Source organism: Sceloporus occidentalis, unplaced genomic scaffold, assembly GCF_023333645.1.
Source record: "Sceloporus occidentalis isolate IW3139 unplaced genomic scaffold, rSceOcc1.0.p SCAF_4, whole genome shotgun sequence".
In the NCBI taxonomy this organism is placed as follows: Eukaryota; Metazoa; Chordata; class Lepidosauria; order Squamata; family Phrynosomatidae; genus Sceloporus; species Sceloporus occidentalis.
The window spans coordinates 77,746,632-77,763,075 of NW_028316984.1; the positions used below are offsets into that span (position 1 = coordinate 77,746,632).

The 16,444-nt window shown below is 42.8% G+C and overlaps 1 protein-coding gene across 2 annotated transcripts in view; it reads right to left on the reverse strand.

Moving 5' to 3' along the window:
* LOC149314024 (protein lifeguard 3-like) overlaps positions 1-14,491 on the reverse strand; it is a 69,228-nt gene extending 54,737 nt beyond the window's left edge. The window contains exons 1-2 of one of the 2 annotated variants that reach the window (XM_089520372.1): positions 14,365-14,491; positions 11,050-11,145 (exon numbers count right to left, since the gene is read on the reverse strand). The gene's annotated coding sequence lies outside the window, so the exon portion shown is untranslated. The remainder of the gene's footprint in view (positions 1-11,049; positions 11,146-14,364) is intronic. The other variant, XM_089520371.1, reaches the window with a different exon arrangement.
* Between the last annotated feature and the right edge of the window lie 1,953 nt (positions 14,492-16,444).

Sequence of the window (16,444 nt, forward strand, 5' to 3'; positions counted from 1 at the left end):
AATAAAGAAGAGGGGGAACTCCCAAGAAGTGTGTCACCTCCCCAAGTTGTTCAGTACATAGTTTTTTGTGGGGGTTTTGAGCTATGTGGCCATGTTCTGGAAGAATTTATTCCTGATGTTTCGTCTGCATCTATGGCTGGCATCTTCAGAGGCTGGCATCCTTCTGAAGATGCCAGCCTCAGATGCATGTGAAACATCAGGAATAAATTATTCCAGAACATGGCCACATAGCCCAAAAAGCTCACAAAAAACTATGGAAGCCTTTGACTTCACATTGTTAAGTACAGCTATTCCATCAAACTGCCATGAATTTCTTTAGCACACTCCTCCCAAATCCTCAGGAAAGTCATCTTTTACTTGCCTTAACTGAACTGTAATCTGCTTTGTGAGGTTTGTTACCCTAAAATGTGACATAAAGATCTGCTAAATAGTAAAAACAATGTCCTCTTTCTTTTTCTGATGTACTGCCCGCCTTGCATTTATCTGGGTACAGGCAGTTTTCAGTGCTTCCAGTATGAGGTACTTCTTTCATTCTCAAACTCCAATCAACTTAAAAAAAATCTTTATTAAAGTTGGGGTAAGAAATTATATGACACCTCATATTTGTATGAATAGAACAGGACAATACAGGAAAAGCAGCATCTTGCTGTTTGCCTATTTTCATCTATATGCCTATTTTTATCAGTATTCTGAAAGAGAAATATTTTTTCTCTATAACTCCTCTAACAGAATAAGGAGAACACTTCTAGTGCTCAAGGTTTTTCCCCTCTTCTTTGAAGCGGTGAAGGCCCATATCTGGCCAGAGACTAAAATTACCCCAAACCACCACTGGTGTGTGTGTGGGGGGGGGGGTGTTCTGTATTCCATAGTCCCAAAAGCCTTTTTTCCAAACTTTGGCCTTTGATTGTTTGCCTAATCCTAGTCTGAAACTCCATCCTACTCAAGCTAGATGTGAGGACTGACACAGAGACGCCATAGCAGAAAAGAAAGAAAGACAATCTCAATTCCTCTTATCATCCATCCTAAGTTCTGAGTCTGAGGCCCAAAACTTTTACAATCCAAATGACTGTAAAAATATATGAGCAATTTGTGTTCCCATTTTTACCAAACAGCAGGATGTAATGACCAGACCACAAGAGCATGAGAAATACAAACTTCCTGACAGAGGTGTGCACATGCACATGTCCATCTGTTTCACACACACACACACACACACACACAGAGAGAGAGACAGAGAGAGAGAGAGAGAACAAACGTTTGCTACTGTTTACGAAGCATGCCCTTGAAAAATTAAACTGTCAGCAAGCTTATCATAACCTGTGCTTTGATTCCTGGGACTTAATAAATTTTCCTCAAAGTCTTTGCCCCTACTGTACTGGTTCTCTCTAACTGCAGTTAGCCTATCTAGCCTGTTTATGGTTAAATGTGATGGATACAAAATTTAATTTTCAAAATAACTAAGATTTTGTTACTGTTAATATGGTGGAGCCAGCATAGTATAGCGGTCTGAGTGTTGGATTATGACTGTGGAGACAAAGGTTCAAATCCTCAGTCAGCCACAGAAACCTACTGCTTGACCTTGGGCATGTCACATTCTCTCAGTCTCGGAGGAAGGTCATGGCAATTCTGCCATGATAAGTTCACTTTAGGATTGCCATAAATCAGAAACAACTTGAAGATACACAACAACAACAACAACAACAACATAATGGAGGTCCTCTAGGTTTCTGCAACAGATTTCTCTTGGACTGAATGCTTAGGGTAAGGGGAAAGAAGGCAAACTGGGATCTGCTGACAGATCTTTGGGGGATATGAAGATGACCAGCAACTGCTTCCAAATTTCTGTGGTTAAAAGGAACAAAAAGCCTTTTTTCTTACACAATGAAGCTGCTGAATTCAAGAAAGCTGGGATGGGAGGAAAAAAGATTAGAATTGTGTGCAAAAAGATGTATACCCAAATTTCACTTCTGCCTAGAATTTGGATGTTACTTTTTGGAGTACAACTCCTGGAATCCTCTATCCAAAATGAGTTATTGGCTAGCAAGACTGGTAATAGTTCTGAAAGTTATCATCCAAAAAGGTGACCTTTCTTTCATACAGTTCTAAGACTGAAAACAACCCTCTTGGACTTTGTGTGTTCAGAGCACCTCATTCTCTCTGAGCCATTCTTTCAGCACATGGCTGTCACTGGACATTGCATGGCTCTAGCGGAAAAAGAACCCCAGGCAGATCTGGGAAAGGAAATGGTGAACACGTTCCTGCTTTAAAAGATGAGACCCTATTTTAAAAGAGGAGACCAAATGGAAAAAAGTGTTAGCTTAGGTCCAAAACACACTGCAGAAATAATCCAGTTTGAGATCGCATTAACTGCCGTGGCTCAGTGCTAGGGAACCCTGGGAACTGTAGTTTATTGTGGCACCAGAGCCCTCTGACAGAGAAGGCTGAATGTCTCACAAAACTACAATTCCCATATTTCACTAGCATTGAGCCAGGACAGTTAAAGCAATTTCAAACTGGATTATTTCTGCAGTGTGTTTTGGACCTTGGATGCAAACTTTAGGCCAAGGCCCCAAAGGTGCAGGTTAAGTTGACAGAAAGAACGGGGAAGTGTTACACAGGGAAGGAGGGAAATCTGTCCTAACAAATTGCTTAGACAAGCCATGAATATCCTTCCTAAATAGAAGCAACACTGGAAGCACTTCAACAGGTACAATTACATTACATTTCTGACTAAGGGCAATGGCATAAGGGTGGAGAAAGTATAGCTTCAAACCTCAGGAAAAATGTTTTGGATTACAGATCCCAGGGGCCATGCTGGCTGGGAAAATATGGAAATTGCAGTCCCCAAAATAATTTCTCCCATCTCTGGGGACTAGATGATTCTTAGTAACTTGTGTCGTAAAGGCAACCATCACAGGGATTTAATAGCAGTGCCTTGCTTGTGCTGTTTTATATTTAGTGACTCAAAAGCAACCAACTCAAAATAATGCAGTTCATACAAGACTGCCCCTAAAAGGAAGCCTGTAGCTGCCTCCAGCTGTGCCAGATCAGGGCCATGGCAACCACACACCATGGCCCTGGTCCAGCCTTTTCTTTTTACACCCTGGAAAGGGTGCGACAGCTGTGGCATCATGTCTTTAAGGTGCTTCTTTGGTGCTGCATCGTGTGGATGCAGCATCAGAGGAGTGCCATGACACTGTTCTCCATGTGGAGTGGCGCATGGCATTACGCTGCCCTGGGGGCAGAGTGGGGGCATGCATCACGTGGCCCACCTTTGCCCCCAGGCCGGCCTTTATGGTCGGTGTGCACAGCCCCTGAGTGCATACTATTTTTTCAATTTCAATTACTACATTTTAGCAATTTATTTTTCCTCAGTTTTTTGCATAAGCCAAAGCCAAGATATGGGACATAGAACCATCTTCAGCTATTTTCAGCCAAAATAATGCCTCTCCACTACCATTCCAATTAATCACTAGCCCTTTCATTATAAGGGTCAGCAGCGGAACTAACCTTTTGTTTTGCATTATAAGAGACTGACACATTGCTCTGCAGCACATATGCTGATTTTCTAATAACTCTTATACAGTTTCTGCCACTAACTGTTTACAGATTCATGCTCCTAATTAATGCCTCCAGTTCATCTGCTTTGAAGTCACCACTAACCCACCAAAGCTGGAGTTAATTTAATGGCTATTAAAATGCACCGGGGGGGGGGGGGGGGAGATTGTAGTCCATTCAGATGGTGTTTTGTGCACATATTATGGAGGTAAAGATAACAAATACACATGTACACCCACATGTGATGTTTAACAAATTCACAGCTCAACAGGAGGGAAGCAGATGACACTCTGTTAACAGTTAATATTAAACAGTGTGACATATCAGAATTTCAGAGCAGGGAGGAAGAATGAAAAGAACAGAAACCAGCAATGAAATATTCCAATACTGGTGTTCGGGATACCAGCCAGCCTCCCACACTTTTTTCCATGATATTCTATTTCCTACTCTTCCCCATGGGCTTTCTGTTTTCTCTTTTCCTTTCAAGAGTCAGTCCACATTTTATAGACATTTCTTATAAACACAGTCCTCACTAAGTTGTTCTGAGGACTTTCTCCCTTTAATATTTATTAAAATGAAACTTTTCTAATGGCAGTGTGATATTCATTTCAACCCAGGAGTACTTCCCCAACAGCTCTCCCACATGGATGATGACATTTTCAAGACACAAAGCATGGCACTCACAAACAAAGGAGATAAGACTGATGATGATAATCACCATCATCCATCCTTTCTCTGTCTCATCAATGCCACTGCCTGTTCTTTTTCTTCCAGATCAACTGTGGAGAACCTATAGCCACCTAGATATGGTTAGAACTGAATTCCAATCAGCCCTGACCACTAGCCATAATGTTAGGGAGTTGGAGTACCACAATATGTTGGACAGGGCACAGATTCCCCACCCCATTCTAGAGAACTGATTCGCCATTTTTTCTACAAGAATCCTGGGAACAGCAGTCCTAAGAGGAGTCTTTCTGCTGTATTTCTGGATGGTTCTCCACTATGTTTGGCTTCCTTCCTATCCCCTGCATGTGAAGAGGAGCGGGGGGGGGGGGGGGGAAATTAGTCCCTATCTTGGTACTGGGTATGACTAAAGTGTTCCATCAAATACTGTCAGTAAGATTATCCTCTTTCTTAAAAGGTTATATCTTTCATCTCTTCTTGAGGAACACCTCCTGGGCTGATCTCTTTTCAGTCAAACACAGGACATCTCAGGGAAGATAATCCTCATCCATTCCAATGGCAAAACTTCTTTGGATATAAGAATAGCACATACTTTCAATTTTAATTCAGAAAACAAAAAGGATGGTCCCAGTATCAGATGTTTAAAAACATTTGGGTTTGTTAAAGCCTAAGTGGGAGACGGGCTTTTCTCAAAACTCATGAAACAAGCATTTTTGTTTTTGTTTTTTAAAAAAAAAACAGAATCTACAAGGTTGTGGGGGGTGATGGTAAAGTGGCAAACCATATCCTTTAGAAGGCACAGTTTGTCATTAGATCATAAACTGATGTGGGGGCTCAGGAGGATGCAAGAGATGCAGTTTGTCCACCTTTCCTATAACTCCAGATTCTCATGTGTCCTGAGCCCAGGCCGTTAGAGTTACATCATCATCATCATTTTCTTCATCATCCAAGAAGTATGGTGGCATGGTCCTTGCAGAATACAAAAGAAGTCTTTCAGCCTGTTCTAACTTGTAGAATAGGCACTTCAGATGTAATCCCTGTGGATTATTGGTCTGGCTCACCACTTGAGGAAAACTGAAGAAAAGGGATGTAGTTATCTCAGAAAGACAGCTGGAGAAGAAAGGAGCTGTGATTGCTCTACAGTAAGAATTAGGCCCTTGTCACTTTCCATTAGTCAACAGGAGTTTGTGGGAATCAAAGGGGATGGAAAAATACATTCCTTGTAGTGACCTATACATTTCAATATATCTTACATTTTTATTTTCCGTTTTGAGGTTTAACCTTCAAGAACAACAAACCTTCATACTCTGAACACTTCTGCAAGCAAGACCTGTATTGGGCACATGGAACTCTGGGAAACAGGTTCTGGACTGAGTTATGGAATGTGTTGTATTGTTGCTATTTCTGTACTTGACATAAACTCACTACATCTTTAAAATGTGTATACAATACAATGATATTTAATAACTCCACAGAACCCAAGCAAGCAGTACCACAGAATGGTACAAAGACACAATTGGTTTTTCAGAGCAAAGGCATGCAGAGAGAGAAGGGTTATAAAAATGTAGGCACATTCCCATCCAATTAGTAGGTTGCCAATGGATATGAAGGCAATCAAAAGCTGCAAGCTCACCATCAGCTATTACACAAGTTATGAAATGGACATAAAGCTCATATCCTTGTGTACTACATACAGTACAATGGGGAAAACAGTGATCGGGGTAGGAGGAAAATCAGGGGTGGGACAGCAAACTGAATATATATATATATTTGTTGTTATCTGAGCTGAGTTGATCTTGACATATTGTGACCCTGTAGATGAGACAGCTCCAAGTCCCTGTGTTGCTTTGTTTAGTTCCTGCACACTCATACCTGTGACCTTCTACTTTCCCATTATTATACAAAAGGAGAGTAAGGATGAGTCCTCCCCATGGTAAGAATGGCATTGCTGCCACCACCACCACATTACTACTACCTCCCTCTCCCCCCCCCCCCCATATGTTGTTCACCATCACAGAATCTGAGGACTGACTCGGTTTCTTATCCACTTTGTTATGTGCCTTCATGTCAACCCCAACCCAATCATTAGGTTTTCTTGGCAAGGTTTATTCAGAGGGAGTTTACCATTGCTATCCTCTGAAGCTGAGACAGTGTGACTTGCTCAAGGTAATCAGGACGTTTCCAAGGCTGAGTAAGGATTGAAATCATCCTGGTGCCCCAGAGTCCTAGCCCAAGCCACTACAGTATCTCGTCTCCTTCTTCCTCAAGACAACAGAAAGAGTGTCAGAGGTAAAAAGAATAGCCAGCCCGGTTTCAGATTATGGCTGATAGGCGAAGGTTTCATCCTCCTTAGACAGAAAAGAGAGATTTTTTAAATCACTGCTTCTGGCGTAGCCCTGAGGGAAAAGGTTCTGAGCAGGGTGTGACTAATCCAGGCCCTTTCAAAGCACTTAAAAAATGTATTTAGTATTGGGTGAGGCTATGAAGTGGTACTATCTTCCCCCTTCCCTCTCCGTCCTCATAACAAGATTTGGACAATTAAACTTTTTCTGCCATTTGTTTGCAAAGTGCCTGAGAACAGGAAGGGGTGTATAGCAAGTTCATATCTCAGCTCAAAGTGGCCACATATAGCTCCTGCTACGCATCTGACTTCTTCCAAGAACAAAGATGTGGGAAAGCAATCTTCAAAACCCAGCCAAATTGGAACAAAACAGAATGGAAAAGTCAAGTCATGTTTTCTCATGTGCTTTGCTCCCTTTTTCAGCCAACAACCAGCTAGGGAGTATAGAACAATGCCAGGGAAGCCAGTGATCAGGTACTGTACATATTCATATATCAGTCTAGAAATTTTAGAAGTCTAGAAGTCAAAAAATTGCCCCCAAAAACCTGAGTTGACTTATCCATTAGTCAATGTTGATTTATCCATGATGAGTCAACCATCCCCTGGTGAAAGGCAAGAATGTAATCTGTCCTAGAAGCACTGACCCCACTCTATTCACCCATCCATACAGCCTTTAGTATGAACACAAACATGTCTGCTGGACTTTTGTAAGATTTTTGGCATTGCTTTCCTTCTCTTCATCCTTGAGATCCTTAGACATGTCTCTAAGTTTTAGCCTCGACTTATCCACAGGTTATGTCAAAATCCATAATTTTGGTCCCAAAACCTGCCCTCGACTTATACATGAAGTCAATTTATAGTTGAGTATATACACTTTATTAAAGTAATCCCATGTGCCACAGAAATGTTCCCAGTCCTCAGACACACCTTGTGGAGCTTGAGTCATAATGTGGAAATGTGTGCTGTTGTTTGAACTACACCCCCCATAATCCTCAGCCCACAATGCCTCCAATTGCTGGTCTAATTTTCTGTTCTCCCATTCCTTTCTCAAACCTTGCCTCAAAATGACAGCCATAGCTAGTTAAACTGAAGCTGGTTGTTTGTTTGTTTGTTTTAATCAAACAGTATTTTACTCTAGTTTAGTCCTGGGCATATTTGCTTTTTGCACTGGCCTCTGGCTAATATAATCACCAGCAGTTCAGCAAGCCTGCACATGTCTTTTCAGAAGGAAGTTCCATTGTGCTTCACTTGGGCTTACTTCCATGTTAGTGCACACAAGGACTGCAGCCTTAAAACTAATCTTGAATATTATTCCTTCAGCCCATCTTCCCTGAGCAGTGGGTAGTTCTGTGTGGTTTAGTTCCCCTAAAGTTAAACTAAGCTAGTCTGGAAGTGGAGTTCTTTTATTTCAAGTCACCCTTTTCCAACTAAGCCCTTTTCTGATACATTGGATGATATCTTCACCAACCCTCAAACTAGCTCCCATGCACACTATGGGAAGACTGCCACTATAGACCAACACATTGGGAGGATGCCAGTTGAGTCAGGTCAATTTAAGTTTTCAAAACCATGTCATGCTGCTTTCAAGAAAAAGCCAGAGGCAAGGTTACTATTTCCCAGTTCATCATTCCAAATTCTGAAACACAGCTGCATTACCAGCTTGAATGGGAAATCTTCACTTAGGTGACAAGAATTAACAATTAAGAGGACTAATAATAGAATTCCAAGCTGATAGGGCAGGACTGCCTGGTGGGTTCCTGATGGGTATGGCTGTTTGTGTAGGATTAAAGAAAGGTTTGTGGTCAATGTCTGTGTCTTCAAGTCAACCATTGCCCTATGGACTGGTTACCCCATGAATTTCATAGGGTTTTCTTATGCAAGAAATACATAGGGTTTTCTTATGCAAGAAATACTTTCTTATGCAAGAAAATGGTTTGACATAGACTTCCTCTGAAATAGCAGTCCATAGCACCTAGTATTCTTTGGTGGTCATCCATCCAAGTACTAACCAGGCCTGACCCTGTTTGGCTTCCGATATCAGATGTGATCTGATACCTTCATGGTGTTGAGGCCTTGCTGGAGGGGAAATATTATGATTCAATAAAAAGCAGAGCTGAGGGGAAAGTCTTTGGAGTAGTAGAGCTTCCCTTCAGTTATGCTGGCTGAATATTTCTGGGATATGTACTCCAAAAAAGTGTTCCAAATTCCAGTGTTTGTTTTGGGGTTTTTTTTAATTAAATATGTCTGAGGAAGAGATGAGACCACACCTCAATGACAGAGCGTTTGCTGCATTATGCAAAAGATCCTAAATTCAGTCAAAAAAGAGTGATAGTCTGTTTTGGAGAGGTTTGCTCCTTGATTCCTCCATCCCCTTTTTTTTAATTTCTAAAAATTTTGGCATTCCTTCCAAGGATACTAATACCTTGTTCTCATTTCTCAATGGCCTTGCTTTGTTTTTTTGCTACCAACTATATATTGCAGTACCTCTCTAATGATCATTGCTTTGATTGATTTCTTTTGGTCAAGCTGATGTTAAGGGCATATCCAGGTTAACTGGCAAACCAGTATTGCCAGTGCTGAGAGCAACCTAAAAATCAATACAAAGCCATTTCATTCAGAGTTTGGCTTTGGCTTCCAGAACTAGCCTAAGACATCTGTAGCCTTAACAAAAAACAAGATGACACCACTGTGCATGTACAAAAACCTTTCAGACTAACAGTGGGATCTTTGCAATACTGGAGATGGAACAACGTTCTCACTACACCTCAAGTAGCCTTACTTAACGGGAGCAGTACATGTTGTATGACACATGATTCCACTTTCCAACACCTTTTGCCCAAGACAAACATTTCATCCTGTCTTATGACATCTCTGGTCCCGTTGGCTTGCATTTGAAATCCTTTCAACCAGACTACATCCAGAGGTACACATGTTAAGTACTATGCACCAAGTATTTATTTAACTTTTAAAACTACTAACTAACCAAAGTTCTCTGGGCAGCATACACTGCTACAAATATAAACACAACAGTAATAGAATAAAGTAGGGACCAAAGAAGCAGAATATAACATCAAGATAAAAATGTATAAAGCAGTCCAATGTATTATGTTATTTTAAAAAACCCTGAATATATGTATTGGCTTAGACTTTTCAAGGTAATGACTCAATTTTGGGGATGAGGTACAATATCTTGGACAGTTCCTTTGAAGTTTAGACTAAACTTCAGAACAGATTCACAGTGTCACTGACATTAGAGCAACCAAACATAAATGCCAATCAAAAGCAGATAATATGAGGCTATGCGGATGGCAGAAGTGTTGTTGGTAGGGTCTCCTATGCCAGGCAAGCTTTTGCTGAGAAGTCAGACTAAATGTCAAACAGCTTCAGGTCAACAGGAGGAGTGAAGGGTGACACTGGTGGAGAGACAATGGCAGTGGCGCCATAGCTAACACCTATTAGTACTAGACAGAAGAAGGCAAATTAAACAATAGCCCACAGATTAGAAACACTCTGTTCACATTCCAATCCCCATGAAAAGGGACACCATGGATTACAGTAACTACAGGACCAAGTTGCATTAATTTTCCATGCAAGCAATTAATGGAGCACACCAAAGAACTTCAGAAGAAAATCTGCCTTTACTTTATAGATTATAGCAAAGCCTTTGATTGTATAGAAGATCATGAACAATTATGGATCACTCTTAAAGAAACGGGCTTGCAACAACACTTGATTGTCCTAATGCATACATAACCTGTACTCAGGACAAGAAGCTACCTTCAGGACGGGACACAAAGAAACTGAGTGGTTGCCAAATGGCAAGAAGGACAGGCAAGGCTCCATTTTATCACCCATCAGTTTAACTTGTACACTGAACATATCATACATAAAGCAGGATTAGACTTGGAAGAAGGAGGCATGAAAATTGGAGGGAATGAACATCAACAATCTAAGATATGCAGATAACACCATACTACTAGCAGAAAATAGCAAACATTGGTACGATCACTGAAGAAAGTCAAGGAAAAAAGTGAAAAGGCAGGTTTACAGATGAATATTAAGAAACAACAACAAAAAACCCTACAGATTACCTGTTTAATTTTAAACTAGATGATGAAGACATTGGCCCAGTAGAGACGGGCAGAAAGCACCATCATCAGGCCAAAATTAGGGTTTGGGAGCACACAGCAACCACAAGCTCTCAAATCCTAGTGCACCGCTAGGGGGCTGCCATGATGCCGCAAGCACCACACAGCGTCCAGATGCCGCTGGTAGGAAGTGCTATCATGGCGGTGTCCTTTCCTGTTTGCGGTGCTGCAAAAAGAAGCCGCTTTAGGCAGCTTCTTTTTGGCAGCATGTTGGTATTGCAGCATGCAGCTGCTGCAGCACCGACTCAGGGCAAAGACAGGTGGCACAGAGCTGCCTGTCTGTCGAGCCCCATTGAAACAGTTAAAGATTTTCCATACCTTGGCTCTGTCATTAACCAGACTGGAGACTTCAGACAAGAAATCCAAGGGAGACTAGGACCAGGAATGGCAGCTACAAAGGAACTAGACAAGATCCTGTAGTGTCAAGATAAATAATTGAATACTGAAGTTAGGATGGTCCATGCCATCATATTTCCCATTTCTATGTGAAAGCTAGACAGTGAAGAAAGCTGACAGGAAGAAAATCAACTCGTTTGAGATGTGATGCTGGAGAAGATGTGGATACTGTGGACACACACAAATCAATGGGTCCTAGAGCAAAGCAAGCCTGAACTTTTCCAAGAAGTCAGGATGTCTCTTTGGACACATCATGAGAAGACATGGCTCACTAGAAAAGACAATGTTTGGTAAAGTAGGAGGCAGCAGGAAAAGAGAAAGGCTGCATTATAGATCGATAGATTCAATCAACAAAGCCACAACCCTGAGTCTGCAAGTCTGAGCAGGACTGTTGATGTCATGGTGACATGGAGAGCTCTTATTCATAGGGTTGCCATAAGTTGAGGTTCACTTGATTGCAGTTAACAACAACCATCCATGCCAACAAGTGCCAAAGTACAAAGGGATAAAAAAGGCAGGAAAATCAGCCTACTCTAGTATGTATTTGGAAGAGTTTGAAGAAGTTTGACTGCAGTCATGTAAAACATATGTCCACTCTGAAACAGGTCCCACTAAGTTCCATGACACTTATCTCCCAGGTATGTGTAGACAGAATTGCAGCTTCACTCTGAGAACGATAGAAGCAATGGTACCATGTGGGGGGACCCAGGGATAGGATTGGGTACGAACACCAGGAGTCTCAGCTGAAGATGGAAGCAAAGTGAGTGCTTAGTAGACATAGCTAGATAAAAGCATGGAAACAGAAGGTTAAAGTGGGAAGAGGAAAAGAAAACCACTAACATCGGTAGGAGCATGAGGTTGGAGTGGTCAGGAAGTAAAGTAAATAAAATAAACTGGTCCCTTCAGCAGATGAATATGTGGGAAGTCCAAAAAACAGAAGGGGCACTGTCAGCAGAGCAATGTCAGAGGAGCTGACGTAACTTTCTTTCCCCACCCATTATGTCACTGTGTTTGCATCAGCATGATTTTGTGCAAACTTCTGCCCAGCTTCTTCCACTTCCTTGAGGAAATCCACTTGCTTCTCAGCTCTTGATACAACGATGACATTTCAGACAAAGTTTCACTTAAGTTGGGGGAGTGGGGGTTCTTTGGCCCTCTTTGCCTATTAACAGTGGAAAAACAGACTGCCACCATCTCTAGTACCATGCTCCACTTCTCCATCCAAGGAGAGCTGCCTAGCCTGTGTACTTCAGGGCAGGGTGTGAGACATACTACAGCTGTCCTCCAAATCCTTGCACTGTCTGCTACCTGGGGTGGCCGCTTGACAAAATGCCCTGTGCTATGCTTAATAACTCATTCTCCACTAGAGTTGCCACATTAGAAACTGGAGAGAGTTCCTATATTTTTGATGATTGTATAAAAGAGGGAATTTCAGCAGGTATTGCTTGTTATGCAACCACATAACGTGCGACACCTTCTATACAATCACTCTCCTGTTTTTACCTTGTGTGCAAATTCCTTACCTAAAAGCCTTCAAGTTTCTTGTTGACCCCATGGATTGACAGGGTTTTCTTAAACAGATGATTTTGCCAGATCTTTCCTCTGAAATATAGCCTACAGCACCTAGTGTTCACTGACAGTCTCCCATCCAAATATTAACCAGGGCTGACCCTGCCTAGCTTTCAAGATCAGATGGGATCTGGTGCCTTTAGTATATTTAGGCCTCTCTCATGGTACAAGAATCTTATTACTTTATCAGAAGTGCTCTTCAGTAAGATTCCCAAGTCAGAAAGGGAACACACAGAAATTTAATTGATACATAAGCCAAATTTAAACATGTATTGTTGTTGTTGGTGTGTGCCTTCAAGTTCTTTCCAACTTATGGCAACCCTAAGGCTATGATGGGTTTTTCTGGGGCTGAGAATGCGTGCCTCACACAAGGTCACCCAGTGGGTTTCCATGACCAAACAGGGAATCAAACCCTGATCTCCAGAGTCCTCTACACTACACTGGGTCTACAATATTAATAACTAAAGTGTGTATATTAATAACAAAATTCAGGCAGTATTTTGAAGGAAAACACCCTTCAACAAATACAGGCAAGGTAAGTCAGATCAAATTATAAGTCTGAGTAAATAAAGGGACATTTTCCCGGCACCAAAAATGACGCCAGGGTACTCCTCAAGCAAACCTCCCTGGGGAGAGTGTTGCACTTGGCAGACAGTGTCACAACTAAGGCGGCACTTTTGGCTGTGGCCATCTGCCTCTACCTTGGATGGTGTAGGGATCTGGACTCATGCCAGGGCGCATGTGGGCAAGGCACATGGGGAGATAGGCGGCAGGGCTCAGCACCACACCCAAGAAGAGACCAAGCCCAGGGGAACAAAGCTGGCAGCAAAGGCCCTCCTCCTGTGTAAGTAACTTATCACCCCCTCTTACTTCTTCCTAGACTTCAAACTGGGAATGGGCAGAGCCCAGAAAAGTTCCTTTTCAGACTACAGTTTCCAGAATTCCTTTCAATTGTTGTTGTTGTTGTTGTATGCCTTTGAGACATTTCCAATTTATGGCAACCTCTAAGGCAAATTTGTTGTTTTGCACATTTCTTCAGAGGGAGGTTGTCTTTGCCAACTTCTGAGGCTGAGAGAGTGTGACTCACCCAAGGTCACCCAGTGGGTTTACATGGCCGAGCCAGGCTTTCCCAAGTAGCTGAACTACTGACAGTAATTTGACTGCCGACTGCTGACAGTACTGTCTTCCCTTTTGGAAGTTTCTGTTTCGGTTCGAGCTGGACATTACTGAACTATTGACAGTAGGTACTTCCCCAAGTGGTTCCCAAAAGGGAATACAAAGCCTTTGGGCAGTACTGACAGTACTCTCCGAAGGATGTTTATTCCCTTCTTGAGATCGGAGCTACTTGGGAAAGTAACTGACTACTGAGTACTGGGCAGTAACTACTGTCAGTGCTGTCCAAAGGCTTTTGATTCCCTTTTGGAGGTTGGGGCTACCTGGGAAAGTTTGCTTCAGTGCCCAGCAAGGCGCTCTCTCTCTCTCTCTCTCTCTCTCCATATATCTGTGTTTGTCTTTGTGATCGTATATAAACACTGCAAGGCGAACCACTCCAGAGAAGGGGAGGTTTTGCCTAAGCCCAGGAGCCCACCCGAAAGAAGAAAGCAAGCGGCCCCTGCCCTGCCCTCCCGCTGGTCCTTTCCCCCGGCGAGGCCCAGGGCCCTTCCTTACCTGGGCGTTGGCACCCCGGGAGCGCCTTCCCTTTGGCTTCCTTGTGGGCAATCCTTCCAATGGCCAGCCTTTGGCTCGGACTGGAGAGTCAGCAACAGCCCTCCCTCCTCTTGGCTCGGCCCTCGGGAAGAAGGGGCAGGGAGCGCCGAGAAGGAGAAGGAGGAGAAAGAAGCCAGCCAAGGAGGAGGAGGAGGAGGCGCCAGGGGGACTAGTCCTCTGCTGGCTGGAGGGGAAGGGCCCAGGCAGCCAGGGCTCAAAGGCTGCCCCCAAGTGGCGGATTCAGGTACTACCGGTGGAGAAACAGTCTTGGCATGAATGTCTAGTCATAACTGACTATTATTATTATTATTATTATTATTATTATTATTATTATTATTATTATTATTATTATTATTATTATTATTATCCCACCCCTCTGTGCAATGCAACCAGGGCAGCTTGCAACATTAAAATATACATTCCAATAAAAATACATTCCCTATCCCACAGTCCCACCCATCTCTGTTACTAAGCCAAAGAGCCAGCCTTATCCGGTGGTCATGTGCCTAGCATGACTGCACTGAACGCTGTTTACTTTCCCACCAAAGTGGTACCTATCTATCTACTTGCGTTTGCATGCTTTCAAACTGCTAGGTTGGCAGAAGCTGGGACTAGTGGCAGGAGCTCATCCCACCATGCGGCACCTGGTCCTCGAACTGCCAACCTTTTGATCTTCCAGTCACCAGAACTGGCATCTTAACCACTAAGCCACCGCATTCCCATTTGCCCTGCGATAGGGTGGCCATAAAACAGGGACACAGTGGCTTAGTGGTTAAGACGCCAATTCTGACAATTATAAGGTTGTAAGGTTGGCAGTTTGAGGCCCAAGCACCACATGACAGAGCAAGCTCTCATCACTGGTCCCAGCTTCTGCCAATCTAGCATGTCTGGTGACAGGAGACTGGGCAGGAAAACGTTTTGTTTTCCAATGGCTTTGCAACCCTCGCAGTCCTTTGGCTCTCCTGGCTAGGGCATCTGGCAGAGGCTCCGGAGACACTGTTGGATAATGCTCTGGTCCTTGAGATTTCGACAGTTCTATTTTCTGTTTCTCTTGCACAGGAAACTTCTGAAGCTGGTGTTCCAGAGCTTTGGAGCGAGGAATTATTAGTATCATGAAGTGATGTATTCAAGTCTTTTATGTCCAGCCTCAAGTCAAGTCTCAAATCTTCACCCTCAAGTCTCATGTCCTTGCAAGATATTTTCATATCAGGTCTGAAGTCAAGTTTCAAGTCTTGGAGCCAACTTTAACAGATAAAAGATGGTGATAGTGGAGCATGAGGGAGAGGAATTTCAATAACTGGAACATCAAGATGTGCACAAAGTTAGTTTAAAAAAAATTAAATTAGCATAGGCAATTTATTTATTTTATTTTATTTACTATATTTATTCCCCACTCTCAGAGCAGCTCTCAAATGCTTAATTAGACATTTCCCTGCCCTCAGGCTTACAATCTAAAAAAGACATGACATAAAAGGAGAAGGGAATGACAGTAGGGAAGGGGAATAAGTCCAGCAGTTCTTCTCTTCCTCCGAAGCCTGGACCATGGCAGAGGGAGCACTCTTCTTCTTACAATTTATCAAGATTGCATTTTAGAAAAATGAAGTCTACCCAGCTGTTTGTCCCACCTGCCCATCAGAGGAGCCTTCTAAAGCTTTCCCTAGGAGCAGCAGACATGACTTACCCCATGAAAAAGGAGGAAAACCATTTTCCATTCTGTCATGTTTCTGGATGAAGTTAGGACAGTGAGTCAATTGATAAAAATATACAAGTCACGCATCAAGTTGAGTCAAGTCAGTAAGTCATTTATTGCCAAATCAAGCTCAAGTGAAGTCATTGTAGGGACTTAAGTCCTAACCCATCCACTCAAGTCTATATCACTAGTGTAGTGACAACTAAGAGTTGACAACTATTAGGGTTATCAGGTCAAAACATAGAGATGGTTCCTGTACATTTAATGCAGGGGTAGGCAACCTGCGGCCCGCGGGCCGGATGCGGCCCGGCGAGGCCTTGGGACCGGCCCCAGCCCGGTCCTGCCGCCGAT